The 17256-nt window shown below is 28.0% G+C and overlaps 1 long non-coding RNA gene across 1 annotated transcript in view; it reads right to left on the bottom strand.

The window, feature by feature from the left end:
- Positions 1 to 208: 208 nt before the first annotated feature.
- The window catches only part of LOC147802182 (uncharacterized), a 73511-nt gene continuing 56463 nt past the window's right edge, over positions 209 to 17256 (bottom strand). Inside the window, exon 2 of the long non-coding RNA XR_015429698.1 lies at positions 209 to 373. This is a non-coding gene — a long non-coding RNA (uncharacterized LOC147802182). The remainder of the gene's footprint in view (positions 374 to 17256) is intronic.

Raw genomic sequence — 17256 nt, 5'->3', positions numbered from 1 at the left:
TTTGTTTCTTATTTATTCATCATTGCTTTATTTTCCGTAAAAATCAATATTTTTCACAAAAACAAGGCATATTTTGTTAACAAGACATGTAATTTTTTTAGTTTTGTGTAAAAATATTTTGTCAACATGTTAATCGTAATGAAATGTACAATTACTGAAATTTGAAAAAAAAAAAAAACTCTATATTTGAAATCTCTTATCTCTTTCATTTTTTAATTTTTTTAAAATTTTAATATAAATATCAGGATTTATACCTCATAACATCTAATCTTTTTTTCTCTCTCTTTTTATTTTCTTTGTTACATTTGGTTGGCATCAACTCAAGCGCAAGCCTATCTTCATTATCACTATTATCTTCATTTATAAGCTCGTGCTAAAGAGAAAGAAAAATAATTTCTTCTGCAATAAGTCAATATTTAAAGACAATAGTCAATAATTTTTTTCTTAAAAAAAGGGGAAAAAATGAGAAAATATCATAAAAAAAACTTAAAATTACCATAAACTTCGATTAAATCAAAATAAAAAAAAAACTTACATTAAGTTTATAAACAAAAAATGCCCTTTCAGCACATTAAATTTTAACTGTGTTGTTGCATTTTAGTAGGCTGTAGATTGTCAAGACTGTCTCTTTTTGCTACAAGATCAAGAATTAACCCTAATTTTCTTCTTTCATTTTATCGTACGTCTTGGACAATTTCTTTACATCCTCCTAATTTCTAGTTTCTTAATCTAATAATACTTCACACAGCAAAACAAAAAATAACGCAAAGCAAGAAAAAAAAAAGCGAGATCATACAATAGCTTTCGACAAAATTGAAATTTCGAAGATAAAAAACATAGCAATTGCATTTCTGTGGCCAGAGTGCCCGCATAGTATTTTTTTGATCACAAGTTTAGCAATTAATTATTCTTGAAATAATTATTAAATGTTAATTTTTTTTTATTCCAACTCCGTACTCCCAGTACATTTTTCCATAGATATTCCGTAGTTTAAAGTTTCTAAGTTTAGAGGTTTTTACGCAGCAAAACAAAATGTTATGTGAAGTTGAGCACCCAAAACTAGACCGATGTCTACGATTTTTGATGTAGAGAAATTCCGTTAATGTATTTATTGTACAAATTTCTTTCCTAGTTGATTTCTGACTCTGCTTTAAAACAATCTAAACAATTATATATAATAAAGTTCTTCTTTATTGTTGCAAGCATTTAACAATGAATCAAAATTAAAAAAGATTAAACAATGCATGAAACATCAGACACATAACAATGAAAAGAATTCACTTTCTGAAAAGCTTTTGAGTGCGTTGGACGAATTTTATTCAACTATTTTGAGAGATTAAATTAAAGTGTAACTAGGACAAAAACTTTTATGTATTTTTACAAAAAACTGTAAGTAGCTTTATTACGTTTATTCAATTTATTCCACTACGGAACCGCGAAATCATTACGAACATTACGATATTATTTTTAATAGTCCTGTATTTCATTGTTATGCGCAAATATATGAATCAGTTTAAATTTTATATTTAAAATTAATTAATGTAATTGAAAACAGCAACACTTGATGCATTTTCGCTTTTTGTATAATTTATTTGTGGCAGGAATTATATTGGATAGTATGAAGTGGCACCTCATAATTGTTTGGCTTTGTTTGCAATCATAAATTTTCTAGGCGTAAGCATAATTAAAAAATATGTTTTAAATTCACTAGAATCTCATATAATGAAGAAAAAAGTTCTTTTCGAATGCTTAAATATGTTGATAATTTTGATTTGTTCCATAAATCGACGAATGCTTTTGTACATTTTCTTGGAAATAAATTTAGAGCATTGTGTTTGAAGCACCTCTCTCTCCTTTTAGTACCCACCATAGTTCTAAAAAAGTTTTTTAACTAGTTTAAGCTTTCTTATTTCAGTAAAAATTTGTTTTTAAAAAAATATTTTGATTTTATAATAAATATTTATATGTTTGCATTTCACATTAAAAATTTTGAAATCATTTAATATATTAGAAGTTATTTGTGACCATTTAAAAAATTAAAATTATTTACATTTGAGAAAGAAAAAAAAATATGTTCAAGCATCTTTACATATGATAAAATATAAAACATAAAGAGATTATTTGTTTTTGATTTCAGGAGTCAATTCTTTTAATAATATAGCTCTAGAGTAAAATAAGAACTCATAATACCATTAATTCAATTATCTAAGAATTAAAATATTAGTATGAAAAATGAAACTTGAAATCACACTTTATTATACTGAGTTAGATTAGAAAGATTTTACATTCATATAATTCGGACTCTAAATCATTTTCCATTAAAATAAGTTCGCGAATATATTGAACATTTTCCATTAAAACTGAAAATTGTGAAACTATGAACCAGTTTAAAATGCACTTTAAGAATAATAATTGAAGATCTGGAAGTAAACCATTTTTTTTCTCAATAAAGCTATCAAATAGGTAATAACTTTGTTAAAGAAAAAAGAAATGAATAAAATTAGGAGTATTTGTATAAGTAATAAATCGTACAATAAACAATAATACAGATTTTTTTAGAAAACGAATTAAAAAAGAATTAAAAATTGTTTGTCATGTTATCTACAATAAATAAATGAATAAATAAAATTTGAATAACTAAGTTCTAAAAAAAAAAATTGGTTTAAAATTAGTGCCGATTAGCCTAAATATTATTCTTTTTATTTTACTTTAAAGAAAAATATGTAGAGTTTTAAAAAAAAATTTTGTACTCTCATAAAAAACTTTTATTGTTTATCAAAAATTTCTTTCATGACATATTTTTTCTATCTATATCTGTAAATGCACATCTTTATTTAATATTCAGACACTTTAATTTACGTGTGTGTCATATTTCCATTTTGAAAAATAAAAAGGACATAATATTTTCAAAAGAGGGTCATAATAATAATAATGCTTTTCAATATTTAAATTTAATATTTTTTATAAATTTATTTATAGTGAAAACGTGTTCAGGACACACACAAAGAAGTTAGTATAAATAAATCAAACTTTTTCCCTTTTTAATATAATTATTCTTTTATTCCAATACCAAATGAGATAGCAATACTACATTTGCCTTATATAAAAAGTAACAGATGGCGCTACAATTCTCGTAAAGATAAATTTTTTTCATTTAGTTGGACCTTTTCTCTTTTCGTTACACCTACTCCTTGCTTCTACTATGCGTATCAAATGTTTTCGGTAATATGCTGCCATCTATTATATAAAAGCGTAAACATTTATGATCAATATTTATATATCGTACATTACTGTTGAAACGATGCGTTAGTGCTGCTATCTAGTTCCTTTTTGTAAACCTAAACCTAAATCAAAAATATATTCTATAAAAATAGAATTAAACTATAAGTAATGAAATTAAACAAGAAAACATTTAAAAAGACAGAGATTTTTTTTATAAGAAACACTTACAATTACTTACTTAAGAAAATATACTTAATATGATTAAAGGTTTTAAAATACTTTTACATGTTTGTTAGGAATCCGTTAATGCTTATTAAAATTATTTAAATAACAGTTTGTGATTATAATAAAAATTGATCACTAGAATTCAATATGAATTTCTTTAAAAGTTGCAGCTTCAGCTTTTGCTTCAAATGTACAAAATCTTTTATAAAAAATAGTTAATAATAGATAAATCTATATTATATAAAATAATTAATTTAAGAATATAAAATATGCCGCAGTTTTATATTAATCATTTTTCATTATATCAAATTTATTAGCTTTTGTCACCTAATCTTTGCGGATTTAATTACAACTTTTGGATAGGAAATTGAGCTAATCGAAATTCACATTTTAAATGAGTCTAACTAAAGCATACTTATTAAGAAATAATTAAGATTTTCTTTTGTTTAATAAAAGATATTGCTTCGATTTCAAACAAAAATATTAAATTTGCTTAAAATATACTCACAATTCATTTATGAAATATTTCTTTTAACTGTCCATAAGTCATTTTCAAAAAAAATCAAAACTGAACTTTAGAACTGTAGCAGATGTCAAATAGCATTAGCATTACTTGAATTATTTAAATTATTCTGATTACCATAAAGCTATTGCAACGTAAAAAGCAAAAGGCAGTAACGTACTTTCAAATGTTAATAAATTTTAAAAAAATAATCACCTTTGTGATGAAGACAATAGAAATGGAAAAAATCTACATTCATTGAAATTTCAAGCACTCAGAATTAAAATTTCTTTAATGGAGCCAGTGTGGATAATTTATTAAATATGCCTACACCAGTCCCCCCCCCCTTTCTCATACTTCCCAAAAACACACTAAAGGCTAAATTTAGTCCTAATCTTGTATTTGAAGCGGATTTCATAGATACACAAGTACCAACTTTAATTTTTATATGTGCAATAGTTTCCATAATTTTGCTTTTTTAATAAATTTAAGCAAGGCTAGGTTAATTCAAGGCAAAATTCTGAATTTCTGTTACTTCAAATCAGTTTAAATAATCAGTTCGATACTTTTAGTTAAAAAGAGAAAATTGTAATCCCGGTTTTTATCTAAATGTCCTGATGATGTCCTAAATGATACTGATAATCTTAAAAATTTATATTATAAATTATACAAAGAAATTACACTAGAATTATGGCTTAAATAATTAACGAAAAACATTATTCCTCATTATTTTAATTTTTTCTTAATTATTTATTATTGATTAATAAGGCTGAAGTTTCTAAAACAAACAAAAATTATTTAAAACAAATGGAATAAAAAAAATTCCACGAATTTTTTTTTTTTATCTCTACTATTTAACAGCATGTTTGAAATTCATGTCACAATTGACATCCTCACTGATGCCAAGTGAAAGGTGTCCTTTACAAAACAATACGGAAAGGTCACCCAAAGCTGACTTTATAGTTGACCATGAATTGCAAAATCTCTTTCAAAAGAAGGTTTTTCATTAAAAAAATATTTATTAAAATACTAATATAAAATCGAAATATAAAAATATCAAAAAAATCCTATGCTATTTTCTAAAGAATATATTTTTACGTAATTTAAAATAAAGAACAGCTTATTTCGTTGTATAGATCATGAGAAAAACGTTGGGCCAGGTAAAAAAAAAAAGCGTTTTGAGAAAAACGCTTTTAAAGTTTTGACTTATGGTAGGGGAAAGCGTTTGATTTCATATATATAATGGTCGATGAATGAAATGCTTACAATAAGTTTCGATATACAGTCAACAGAATGGATGAGACACAAAAAGAATGTCGCCCCTCCTAATCCGGCCGAGCGGGCCTTTCTATCAGCTTATCGACAACTCTCTATTTTCCTGTATAACTTCCAAACGAAGTTAGGTACCGAGAAATCGTTTTAGACAGACATTAGAAAGGGTACAAAGATTTGAAAAATTCAGTAAAATTTTTTTGAATTTTTGAAATATTCAGGGTGGGGTACCCCCTTAAATAACACCAATGTTTCGCGAGTGCGCATTCGAATGGGAAAGTGCGACCAAAGTGGTTAATTATTTATTTTTCGTAATGGCTGCGTGATTTTAAATACGTAATTTCTGTTAACACTCAGCTACAGCTAGCTACAGGGTCACTTTCGTTGAATTTATTGAGAAACCCGCGAAGACTTGTACCTATCAAATTCAAAAAATAAGTTGCTTTAGAACCGTGTTTCTTATCTAAACCAAGGTTAAAAGTAGTAGCCAGGAATCGCTACTAACTACTATTTGTACCTCACAGCTCACTACACTACTCTTTTTAAATAAATAGCACACTACACTACAAAGTACAAAAAAATATAGTCACTGCTGCAGTTTCACTACTTGTAGAGCACAACTTCCGACCACTGGGAATATCTTTATTCAACAGCAAGAAAAAGTTACAAATTTTGGCAACTATTTTACGAAGAGTATTTCCACTCCAGATAAAAAAATTTTGAAAAGTAAAACTTAAATCAAATCCTATGGGTAAAAATAAGTATTGGCAAATTCTGCCAACAAACAGCTGAATACCTTTTACAAAATAGTTACAAGTCTTTTTCATTACTATAAAAATTGAAATTTTTTCTTTATTTTTTTTCATGTCTCAAATTAGCCTCGTTATTTTCAATCTCTCATTCGTAACATTATTTTCAGTGTCTCACATTAAACTCGTTATTTTGAGTCTCACATTCTTAACATTATTTTCAATGACTCATTTTATCCCCATTATACTGAGTATCACATTAGCAACCATATTTTCTGTGTCCCACATTAGCATCGTTATTTTGAATCTCACATAACATTACTTTCAGAATTTCAGATTATTCCCGTTATTCTGAATCTCACATGAGTAACATTATTTTCATTGCGTCATAATATTCCCATTATTTTGAGCTTAGTGTCTCTTAGTAGCCGGTCTCATAAAAGTGTACAGCAAATAAAATAAATATTAAAAGAATTAAAGATTAATAATATTATATAAATAAAGATCAAGCAAATTAAAAGAAACTAATGCTAATATATTGTCAAATAATTATTATTTTACAATAGAATCGCGACTCTCTAGTTAAAAAAATTTCCTACATTTTTTATTGTTTTAGTTAAATCTAGTTTAAATTTGAAAATTCTTCCTTTTTTACTACATTGTCGAAAAGCTTATTTAAAGCTAATTTTTAAAACTAAATATGGGTCTTAACAATTTTCAGATTTATACAGAGAACATATTACGCTTAAATTTTAAACAGGAGTTTAAACAGGAGTTAAACAGGAAACTCCTGTTTAAAATTTAAGCGTAATATGTTTCATATATGCCGTATCACATTGATTTAATTCCAGATTTCAAAATTAAATTCTTAACACTTAACAATTAGGAAAAACAACAAAAGAAAACAACATTATCGACAGGTAAAAAAGAAAAAAAAAACTTAAAATTTATGGGCGCACTTTAAATTCGGGATTTTTTTTCTTTTGTGGTCAAATATTGCATGAAATTGATGCATTCGTCTAAGAGTGTTTCTTTTTTATTCTTTTCCTTTTCTCTGTTTTCCATTGTAGGGCTGCAAGTTTGTCGGGGGAACAAAAGACCCGAAATTCGCGGGAAATTTTGAAAATTACGCAGATTCTAAACATAAAAAAATTTACTATATAAATGATGCAAAAGACAGAAATTGCGCTAACAATAAAAAAGCTGAAGAAATACACAACAAAAGTATTTCTTTTAATTTCAAGCAATATTAATATTTTTTATTTAAATGAACAGAATTTTGGTACAAAGTACTGTACATTGTCAGATTATTCTCATTTATGCTTCGTCTTTCATCACTTAATACATTTTTATACTTAGAAAATGATCTTTCTGCTTCCACGCTGTTTGTAGGCACAGATAAACTTCGAATTGCCAATTTTGAATAGCGTTCGGTCTTTGATTTTCAAAACTCGATCAATTTTCCTTCGTTAACGCGCAATTCCTTGACCGTTGTTTTGTAGGAAGTAATTGCTGTGAAAACTCAAACATTCTACATTCAAACTACTAGTTACAAAAGCCTTATCTCCCTTTTATCTAAGAAACTGGTCCCTATTTAAGAAATCACAAGAAGCCGCCCGGGAAAAATTGCCTGGATATGTAGAAAGGCAGTAGAAATTTCATTGCCCAGTGCAATAGCCTGCGTTACAATTTTTCTGTCAAAGATTTGGTTTCCAACATTTTCCTTCTTTTGTGATTCCAATTTCTTTTGTACTCTTACTGACTTTAGGAAGATTGTGATTATCTCTTATCCCTGAACTATTTTCTTGTCATTTTGCTATTGATCCACTCCCCTAAATATCTTATCAATTTTACATGTTCAATTTAAGACTTCAGGAAAGTAAAAAATACTGTTAAATAAAAATAATAAATTAGAAATGAAAAAAATATTCAAATTTCAAGCAATTTTCGCGCAAATCAAAACATAGAGAAATTCGCGGATTTTAGAAGAAAAAAAAAAAGAGGACAATTTCGTGGAAATCATCGCGGAAATTCGATGGCGTGATGGACTGCAGCCCTAATATGAGGAATGTAAATAGGAAGTAAAATTTTTGTTCGCAATACCAACCAATGAATATGGGATGACGAAAATTTTGATATGAAGATTTGACTAAATTTGGACTGATTTCTCCTAGAAAAATTATCGGATATTCAGTTGCAAGGAATTTTAAATCACAATAAATTTTTTTGTTTGTTTTTGTTTTTTCAGGGTTGAAAAAATCACAGGCATGCTCCTAGATAAAAATGCATATTTATATAGATTTTTTCGTCATTCGTGGAGGAGAATTCATGGAAAGAAAACTAAAGGTTAAAACTTCCTTTTGGAGAAGAAAAAAAAAAGACATCTCATATGATACTTTATCTAGTATCTAATGAAGTACATATATCAACACAAAGAAAAAGAAAAGCACAGTGGGATTTCAAGCCTGGCATTGTGAACTCTAAGCACAAACACAAGCTAAAAACTAATCAGATCAGAAATCCCCATTACTTCAAAATACTAATCCGATCATTATACTAATCTTTAAAGAGTCAAAATAGTAATCCTATTTAAATTCAGCAATTCGATCTTGACGTATTGACTTCTGAAAGCCAGGATCAGCTGGACAACTTTCTGGCAGATCAAAATTATTCCTTTGATGACACAAACAAATATTAAAGAATGCGCGCACTGCACCAAAGGACAGTTGAAATAATGAAGACAGAAGTCAGAATTTGGAGGAAGCAGTGAGCATTTAATTCTTTTAGAGAAAATTTAAAGTAATAATAGTAATTCTATTTAAATTAATAAGCAATTCTATTTGAATTCAGCAATTCGATGTTGACGTATTGATTTCTGAAAGTGAGCCACAACTTTCTGGCTGATCAAAATCATTCCTTTGATGACACAAACAAATATTAAAGAATGCGCCCACTGCACCAAAGGATAGCTGAAATAATGAAGACAGAAGTCAGAATTTGGAGGAAGCAGTGAGCATTTAATTCTTTTAGAGAAAATTTATAGTCATAATAGTAATTCTATTTAAATTAGTAAGCAATCCTATTTAAATTCAGCAATTAGATGTTGACGTATTAATTACTGAAAGTCAGCCACAGCAGGATAACTTTCTGGCGGACCAAAATCATTCCTTTGATGACACAAACAAATATAAAAGAATGCATGCAGAGCACAAAAGGAGAGTTGAAATAATGAAGACAGAAGTCGGATTTGGAGGAAACCGTGAGCATTCAATTCTTTTAGAGAAAATTATAACAATAATAGTAATTCTATTTAAATTAATAGCAATCCTATTTAAATTCAGCAATTCTATGTTGACATATTGATTACTGAAAGTCAGCTACAGCAGGATAACTTTCTGGAGGACCAAAATCATTCGTTTTATGATATAAGCAAGCATAAAAGAATGCGCTCACTGCACCAAAGGACAGTTGAAATAATGAAGACAGAAGTCTGATTTGGAGGAAACAGTGAGCATTGAATACTTTTGGAGGAAACATTTCACATTTTCCTTTTTACTGAGAAAAAGAAAACTCTTTTACTCATACTTGACTCTTTTTACTCAGTAAAAAGAAAAATGTGAGTAAAAGGTATTAAATGAAGGAAATATATCAAGTCAAAAAGAGCACAGCGTGATCCCAAACAGAGCACTGCTGAGTTTAAATACTAAACCGATCATTAAATGAGCACTATTAAATAAGTATACTAAAATAAGTCAAAATATTAATCCTATTTTAATCCAGAATGTACTCTTATCATTGAAAGTTACACACTACTGTATTATACTAATCCGATCATCATACTAATCCGTAATCTCATTTCAAATTCCCACGCGTTGCAGAGTCTACTAAATACTTATCCCGCCATTATACTAATTTCCAAAAAGTCAAAATACTAATCCTATTTAAATCCGGTAATGTGGTCTTTCAGTATTGATTTCTAAAGTCACACTCAACAGGATTACTTACTGACCATCCAAAACATTCCATTGAAGACACAGACAAATTTAAAGGAATGAGCGAGGAGTACAAAAGGACGGTTGGAATAATGAAGACAGAAGTTGGAGTTGGGGGAGACAGTGGGCATTCAATCCTTTTAGAGATAGTTACTGTTGTCAAAGGAAATGGATTATGTGTCTCGGGGTACTCCTCCCATTTCAAAATGTTTGGAAGGCAACAATGGACCATGAAATCAAAAGGTGCCGTTTTAGAAACAGCAGAAAGGAAAGGATTGCAGCCACTCTGTTATTATCTCAGTGGAAAGATATTCAAGTTGGAGGAATTTTTCTTTCATTTGTTGGCCTTTTCAACTTTGGAGGGCCCTCCTCGCAGAAAGGCACTTATGCTGCAAATAGCAAAATTGAATATGCTTTAACTGCTACTAATGTATGCGATGATTATTTTATTTTTATTTTATAACCGTCGTTTAACAGCTGACCCAATTCTATGGGTTTACGATTACTAATGTTCTACTCCTTAGCCTTGTAATTTTGAACCAAATCCAGAAGACAAGGGAATTCCTGTATCAAGTATAGGGAGAAATTCGACTTCGTAGAAAACTTTTTGATGGAACTAAACCGCATTTGCTTGACTGAGAGGAAAGCCACGAAAATCTCCCAAGGTTAGTCTGACGAAAAGGGGACTCTATCCCATGATCCGTCTACCACTGAGGATATTTTTTGCCAGCGCTGTGGTCAGTGAAAGCCGAATGCGGAATTCGGTAGACGGAAAAAAAGGTCCCGGAAAAAAAGGTACGGAAAAAAAGGTCCAGGTAAAAAAGGTCCCTGGAAAAAAAGGTACGGAAAAAAGGGTCCCTGGAAAAAAAGGTCCCGGAAAAAAAGGTCCCGGTAAAAAAGGTCCCGGTAAAAAAGGTACCTCCATCGGGAAAATCTGTAGGCATATTTCCCCTTTCGCTTTCTGGGCAGCATGAATGCTTCTCGCTGTTTCAATGAATATTCTTTTTTCTGTAATAATTCAGATTAGATCATTGAGGTAAGGAGAAGGGTAAGGGGGGGGGACTTATTACGCTTTTTTTTTAAAATTTTATTTCATTTATTCATTCTTCTTTGATCATTTTTTAAAGCTTTGATACTATTTAAATTTTTCAATAATGTTTTAATTTTTTTAGTAATTTTTTTAAGTGAAAAATGGGTTATTTTCTATTTTGAATTATATTTTGCGAAGAAGTTGCTAATGTGAGGCTTAAAGTAGCCAATCGGGGAAGTTGGGAGGATTTATGTGCTGGATGTTTATTCGTGATTGGAGGCGAAAGTATTGGTCCTTTTTAATTAGAGTGCACCATTCAATCTAATCTTCTCATTTCAAATATTTTCCCCTACAGAATTTTCCCTACACAGGTACCTTTTTTACCGGGACCTTTTTCTTCGGGGACCTTTTTTTCCGTACCTTTTTTTCCGGGACATTTTTTTCCAGGTACCTTTATTTCCGGGGCCTTTTTTTCCGTACCTTTTTTTCCGGGACATTTTTTTCCAGGTACCTTTATTTCCGGGGCCTTTTTTTTTCGTACCTTTTTTTCCGGTACCTTTTTTTCCTAGAATCGCGGAATTCATATCAACCCACCATAACTGGGATTCGAACCCGGTTTATCTAATGGGAAGGCGAATGATCTATCCCCTGAGTCATCACGACTCATGCAATGATTATTGCCATTTAGCTTTATTTCCCAATCACTTTTTTGCTAATAATTATTTTTAATTGTATTTATCGAGTAGCAGTCAACTTTATTTTATATTCATTAGTAAACAAATGATTCTTTAATTCAACTTTAACAAAATTGTTAAGTTTTAACTCTCAATTTCGTTTCATTCAATATAATGATTTATTTCAATTTGATTAAAAACTATGCCTAGATGATTGTTATACAACTTTATTTTTAATATTTTTTTTTTTTGCTAACTAGTTTATTAATGAACATTATTTATTTTCATCATGATTCTATAAGTGAATTTAAGTTCATCTAAATAAAGTAGCTTTTATAATTCAACTTTATTTCCTAGTCATCATTGATAAATAAATGATTAATCACCTACCAAACTAAACTGTCGAAGGAAGGGAGATGGAAGAAAATTCTAAATATGCTTTTAATTCTCTTTTTTTAATTTTCACAAATGCACGGAGGGCGAATATTTACTGTCTGCAGCAGTATCTTTCGAAATAAGCGATTTACAAGGCAGCCATGCATAAGATTTTTTAGGTCCTCTATTCATTTTACTTTCCAAATGGAACTCTACCAATACGATTCAACAATCAACATTTTTCGAAAGATTGTTTAGTATTATGATAGAACAATACATTTGACTGTTTTTAGATTTTTAAAATATTTTTTTTCTTGCGCAATTTACGTTAAGAAAAATTGCATTATCCAAATCTGTTTTTATTTGCTTAAACTGTAATAAAATTAAATTTTAGGAATTCATTTTGAGTATTCTAAAAACATACAAATATGAAGTTTTAAATTAGTTACTCAAAACCGAAAATTATATAAATTTATTGCTTTGCATTTTTTGATTAAAAAAATCTATGGCAGTTCCAAAAAGGGTGTGATTCTCCTATTTTAAAAAAGTGACCCCTTTATTTTTAATCTTTTCTAAAAAATTGCAAGAAGTACAAATAAAGTACAAGCAAATAATATTAAATTTGCATAAAGTACAAAAAAGAAATAATAAAGAAAACATGGTTTGCATCTTCTTGATGTCCTTACATGAATTTCACCTGATCTGAAAAATTAATTCTTAGATTTTGAATGCGAGGCAAAATCATATGGTGATATGATATTTGGCATGATATTTCATGCAAAATATCATGCAAATCATGTTATTCTGCACGACATTTAAAATTGTGCTATTAAAGTATTCTTTTTTCCTTCGAAATTTTTTTTTCCTGAATATTTCTAAATAAGTCTTTAATTTAATTTTAACTCGTCTCTCTTTAATTTCATCCATATATAATCAAACAAACAACATCCGTTTTTAAATTAACCACACCAAAATTTGAAAAAAACCCTACATAGAATTGACGTTCATTCCAACTTGCCAGGAAGAACTTTTGAATTCCATTTTTCTTTCCACATCTCTGCCCCCCTTTTTGGCCAAATGGATAAATGGTGTTGGGGAGTTTTTCCAGGTCGCACATCTGTCTCTAACCATGCTTAATCGTTAAATTTTCTTTTGTCACGTGACAATTCGACTGGAAGATTTCTTGACATCTTCACTGCTGGGAGATCTATGGATTTATATATTCATTCATTGGCACAAATTCTCATGACGTTAGAGGCCCCTCTTCACAGGAACAAATTATTCTTTCCATCCGGTTACTGCACGATATATATCTACGATGTATTTTTATGATTCGGATTTGTAGTTAAGTTCTCTTGATGAAATCGTCTGCATTCGAATGGTCTTCGAATGGCACACTAAAGGTTCTTAAACTTTAGTGTGCCGTATTAAATTACTTGTTGCTAAATATACAACGTTTAATGAATGTGATGAAAAATCTGTCAATTTCCAGTTGGATATATTGTTATTATGTGTTCTCAGTGTTTAAATAATGTGTGGAAACTTCTCGTTAGGTACCATGGATAAGATAATGAGAATCTCTTGGAGAGGTTTGCATCGGAATTTCGATAAAACCTAAAAGAAGTAACTTTTGGCCTTATTATTTCCAATGAGATCTCTATTTTCAAAATATGTTTGATGCAAATATATCTTAAGAACGTTTAGTGTACAAATAGTTTTTTTTTACTGACTTTTGTGGTGGCTTTTTTACCACCTAAAATGATACTAAGAATTTGATGTGTAGATTAAGAAACTCATTGTGTACGATTTTGTGCTTAGTCATTGATTTTCAAATTTCGACGAAATTGAGAAGAATTCAAATTGAGTTAAATCTCAAGGATGTCATGTTGTGAATGTGGTGTATGCTTATTTTCACAGTAATACTTGGTGTACAAATTTTTGGCATTTGATATCTGTAACAATTTTTGTGACTGAAAATAATGAAACCGTCAACAGATCAATGGAAATAATATCAATAGATCAATGGCTATATTGCCATTCAACAAGTAAATGGATACAATGCTAATCAACAAAATAAAGGATAGATGGGCAACAAACAGACTAAAGGATATAATGAATCAATGAATATAATGCCAAGCTACAAATTAACGGATATAGTTCAGTCAGTGGATATAATGTCAATCAATAGATACACGAATATAATTTTAATCGTCATCCGCGAATATGATGTCAAGCAGTAAATACACAAACATAATGTCAAGACAACAGATCAACATATGTAAGAATGTAATGCTCCAATATAGTGCTTGGTGTTCCAATGTAGTGTTGGTAACTTTCCAAAAGGAATTTGGTGAAATTCTATAAATTCTGCTTGATTTACAGCGATCAACAAAATTATTACTATTCTGAATAATGGATGAAGATAGTGATCTAGATAACTATTCGAATGGTAGAAATCGATAGTACGTTGTAGCGTTTTGATACATTTAGCTTTGAATAATTCTCCGAGCATTTTCAGCTCTTACTTAACTTCCTCTCATGGGAATAAGGTTAAGAGTTCGATTATGAGTCCCAATAAAAATTCATCAACAAAACAACCATCGCATATTAAACTTATCGAGCAGAATGTTACCTTATAGTGAAAACTATAAAGATCCAATACAGCTGAAGTACCGCATTAGTCGTTTGAATAGAAACACTATTAAAATTACTCTTACATGAGCTAGCTAAACCAAGTCTTAAATTGTAAAATGGATTAAACCATGCATCGCAGTAGTTTCAAAATTAATAATCGAAAAACTATATAGAAATCTGTAAACTACTTTTATTAGTTTCTATTTATTCTGATGAAAATTAAAATATTAGAATATAAATCGTGAAACTCATCAACTAAATTCCAATGTAGAAAAGTAATTCATAAATTAAAATAAATAAATTCTTATAAATAAAATAATTATGAATAAAACATCGAAAAAAAAGAACAATATTTTATATTAGCTGTATTTCATTTATTGTTGAACTGGTTTGTCCCAGCAAAAAATAAATTTTAGACAATACATATAATTCATGTATATAAATACATATAACAGAAAAGTTCTTCTCTTTCAGGAAAGTTTTAAACTTAATAACGTATGAACTTCTCGAACTTAAACTTCAGTTTTTAAATATTAAGCTTGAACTAAAGAAAAATGAACCTAACTGACTTTTTAAATTATATTTGAAATAATAGTTTGACTTAAGATTTTTTCCTCTTTTTAAAAAATGTTTGTTGTTTATTAACTTATTTTTTTAATTTATTGATATAAAAATAATCATAAAGAAAATTTACTGAAATTTTATATTGAAAGAGGATCCAATTATTATTTTTTTTTAAGAATTATTTAATTTTAGTAAATTAAAAATAATTATAACGGAAATAATTAGATTAAAAATATATCAAAGCAATTTATTGGGCAAAATTAGTCAGTGTCATGAATTTTTCTGATTATTAAAAGCATATATAAACTTTATTTAAATTTTAATTTATACGCTTTAATAAGGTAATTTTTTTTTAAAAAAAAACTTAGAGTTTGAATGTTATATTTTATTGACTAAAAGAATCTTTCGCTTCAGTTTTAAGTGTAAATGAATTCCTATTACTAACATTGTTGGATTAGGTTGAAAGATTTTTACTTGTTTTCTGAAAGTGGTGTCCAATATGGCAAAAAATATGCAGCTATTTACTTCTGACTTTATCTGACTGACTTTAAATTTTCGAAATTATACAAATAAAAAAACCCACATCATTTTGGGTAAGTAGTTTTTACTTTTGTTTATTATAATTAAATAGCTTTTAATAAACATTTTGCGATAAAGATGAAGTTTATAGATAGCGAATTTCATTTATTTTTTTATCTCATGTGAAAATGATGTTATGCTTTCGGATACTTAATTATTATTTTAATGGTTTAATGAATTCTTTGGAACATGTGCACAAGTGTCTAAATATTTTAATGGCTTTTAATTGGTTCGTTTCAGAAAATGAAAAGTTTTGTTACTTTAAATATTTCTCTTTAAGAAAAATATGCACAAATGAATATACTTCATGCTTTATTTTATTTACTGCTATTTATTTGTTCAATTAATTCGTTTCATTTTATTTCTTTTTGATTCATAAATATACGAAGAATTTTGCATAAAGTGTATTTAATTATCAAGAATAATAATATCTTATATACAAATAAAATTCCATGTTTTCGTTTACAAGAATTTTGCTAACAAAAATTTTTTAAACTAACATTTTGAATTTGTGTATTTAGTATAATTTCAATGCCATACAATTTTTTCAAAAGTTTAAATGAAATGTATTATTTGTATATTGTAATTTAATTCAATACTGTTTATCTAAATGCTAAAAATAAGATAGGATCTCTTCAAAGGAAAGTTTTGGAAATTTTATTTTTCAGCTGTTTTAAATTTTGCAATTAAAGGAGGTATAACAATTTGGTAGTTAAGTTTTAATTTTTACCATTTTTAAAAAATCGTGATATAATACGACCATTTATCAAACATTTTCAGTTATATTGTTGTTTTTATTAAAAATAAAAAATATATTTTTTTCCTAATGTTAAACTATTGGCTTAATTATTTATTTCTTGCCAATAATAAGATTTATATATAAATTTATTTCTTTTATAATATAACTTTTTAGAATAAAATTATCAAGTTATTTGCTTTATTTAGATTGTATGTATTCATTTATTTTAGATTATATGTATTCATTTATTTTAGATTATTTCAGTATAGCTTGTTTTAAAATAATTTAATTTATATTTTAAAATACCTTTATTTATTAATGTGTATTCTTCAATTTTTCTTTAATTTTTTTTAATTATTTAAAAAATTTTGCAATTTTTTAAATTTATAATTTAAGGATACTTTAATGATTTATAATGCAAACTGCGAAGGAAATAATTTTAGTTTCTTTTTGCCTATATTGGTCAATGTATTCAGCGTTGAAAAATGTATTCAGTGTTGAACCATAATGTAGTACAAATTTAATAAGATATTAGATTTATTCATATTTTTTTTTCAGATTTAAACCGAATACTAAAGTGTAATAAAGTTCACACAAAAAATTTATTTACATTACAACATACGATTTTTTTTACCACAATATTAAGATAGCAGAACATTTGAACCATTTTATGATTTAAAGTGCCGCATAAATTTTCTA

This window comes from Parasteatoda tepidariorum, chromosome 10, assembly GCF_982258835.1.
Source record: "Parasteatoda tepidariorum strain Cologne lab strain chromosome 10, Ptep-v5.0, whole genome shotgun sequence".
Taxonomy (NCBI): Eukaryota; Metazoa; Arthropoda; class Arachnida; order Araneae; family Theridiidae; genus Parasteatoda; species Parasteatoda tepidariorum.
The sequence above is the reverse complement of the archived record's forward strand: the minus strand, read 5'-3'. Positions and strand labels throughout refer to the sequence as shown.